A 2,567-nucleotide genomic window follows, 5' to 3' on the forward strand; every position below is an offset into this window, starting at 1 on the left:
AAGTAGAAGATCAGATGAATGCAACTGAAGATTCATGTACAGCCTACAAGAATACACTTCAATGTTCAATGTTTTTAGGTATATTTTACCCTAAAAAGACCTTATACTTAGGTTCTTTGGAATGCCAAACATAATTGGGTTTCTATACTTTAATTAGTCTTAAGTTCGACTAGTCTAAGCCTTAGTCCAACTAGTTTAGGCTTTGATTCAACTAGTTTAGGAAAAACTTCGACCAATCTAAGTTTTTAATTGAAAATCGGATAAAATTTGTTGGTTTCTCGACCAGTCGAGAAAAGTTCTTGACTAGTTGAAGACAGTCCCTCGACTAGTCGAAGGTGGCTCAACTCAAAGTCCAGCAATGAATTTTGGGCATCCTCAACCAGTCGAAAGCTTTGCTTGACCAGTCGAGTAGGCCACTCGACTAGTCGAAGGATGGTTTGATCCGATCACACCCGAAATTTAAAATTTGGTTATTTCTTAGACCAGTCGAAGGAGACCTTAGACTAGTCGAAGGAACAGTTTTTTAACGTATAAATATGGATCTTTTCTCACTCTGAAATACATCATTCAAGCCATAAAGAGCCTTCACTTTGAGAGAGAAAACTCCCTATCTTCTTCAAGCTATAGAATGGTATTTTAAATTCTTTTTAATAACTTATTGTTTTATAATTTCTAGATCTCTTTTTTTGAATTATATGTTTTAAAGGGAGTTCTTGTTCTTCCTTTTGAGATCTAAGAAATTCAAACAAGTTGCCCAGGTTTGAATTAAACTAAAATTTATTTAGAACCTAAAATCCTTCATTTTGGTTATTGGACATTGAACATTGAACATTGAACATTCGCCATCAACCGAAACAGTTCTACGGGCTACATCATTCTGCGTCTTCTGAAGAAGATAAGTATCCACTTTTGTTTTTGGTTTATTTGAGATATCCAAGAAAATCTCATGTATTGATTTTGACTGAGATAGCCAAAAAATCTCAGTATATGGGGTTTTGATTTTGATAACCCTTCTAACATCACAACTGTATAGGTTTTAAGGTGAACCTGAGAAAACCTTGATTTTTAGTTAACGCCAATATCACGTGGGTTGTAATTATTGGGAGTAGAGTAGGTGTGGCTGTTTGAGGACAGTTGGTGTACACACCGAACCACTATATTTCCTGGTGTTTATGTGGTGAATAATTTTTGAGATGTACATATGGTGAATGTTTGTAAATCTTTATGTACATGTGGTGAATGCTTGTAATAGATAGTTGCATTAATTTTTATTCTTTTGTTCTAGTTTGCGATCTTGATCCTTACTAGTTCATGAAATCAGGTTGTAGTACCTAAAACGTCGGTTTTTTGTGTAAGGTTGTTCTATGAACTCCGTTTGAATCAATTTCTCAATACTATTACGATTGAGATCTCTGATTAAGTTTTGATTTATTTATTCTTTTAGTACTTGAATTTTTTATTTGGCATAGTCCTATTCACCCCCCTCTAGGACTATAAGCTCACCTCTTTCAGCCTTATACTTCTTTAGTTCCATGGCCTCGAGTTTTCTTGTGAGATTAGCCACTTTAACGTTTATATCATCATCTTCTTTCAGAAGATATATTCTACCCCTCTCCTTTGATTGAGTAGGCTTAGAAGTGTGCTAGATTTTGGGGGGATGTCCCATGATTGTGCAATTTCAGCAAGTTTATCAAAGTAATCCCACACATCATCGGCATTTTTGTTCATAAATTCCCCATTGCACATTGTGCACATTGTCTCAACGAATTTGCATGTATGGAAGATGTCAGTCCTTCATGGAAGAAATTTGTTATGCGCCACGTTTCAAAACCATGTTGTGGGCATGAACTGACAAGATCCTTGAACCGCTCCCAACATTGGAAGATTGTTTCGTCTTCTTTTTGGGCGAAGTTCATGATCGACTTCCTGATAGTATTCATCTTATGATATGGAAAATTTTTCTTTATGAACTCCCTTATCATGTCATTCCATGTGTTAATAGATCATGGACGAAGTGAGTGCAACTACATCTTAGCTTTTTCTTTCAAGGAGAAAGAAAAGAGTTTCAGCCTGACCGTGTCCCCAAACACGTTAGGAAAATATAAAGTGGCTATAATATTGTCAAACTCTTTCAAGTATAGATATGGACTTTCAAATTCTAGTCTAAGGAACTTTGGAAGGAGTTAGATCACTCCTGGGTTGATATCCATGTTTCCTGTATTTTCTAAAAAGACCATATAGGAAGGGGTGCTCACCCCCGCTGGTTGTAAATAGTCTCATAAAGTATGAGGTGGGGGTGCTCGATGCACCTCAATTTCATCCTAGATTACTTCAACCTTAGGTTGAGGTGGATTTAGGGGTTGATTGGTCGGTTGATTAGAAGTCATAACTTTAGTTAACTCTGTGGATCTCGAGTGGTGTCTAAGCCAGTGATGGATAGATAACCCCTCAACCAATCCTCCTTCACTCAAGAGACGTCGAGTATTGTCACGGACTCACTTGGGCATGAAACACTCTCAACCTTCAATTTCAGAATCTAATCCTAAACCTAAAAAGAAAAAGAAGAA

At 36.6% G+C, this 2,567-nt stretch overlaps 1 non-coding gene across 1 annotated transcript; it reads left to right on the forward strand.

Moving 5' to 3' along the window:
• Nucleotides 1-1,827: 1,827 nt before the first annotated feature.
• LOC131241755 (small nucleolar RNA R71) lies at nt 1,828-1,934 on the forward strand. Its single transcript, XR_009169317.1, has one exon. It is a non-coding gene; the product is annotated as a small nucleolar RNA R71 (small nucleolar RNA).
• Nucleotides 1,935-2,567: the final 633 nt, after the last annotated feature.

Source organism: Magnolia sinica, chromosome 3 (genome assembly GCF_029962835.1).
Source record: "Magnolia sinica isolate HGM2019 chromosome 3, MsV1, whole genome shotgun sequence".
NCBI lineage: Eukaryota > Viridiplantae > Streptophyta > Magnoliopsida > Magnoliales > Magnoliaceae > Magnolia > Magnolia sinica.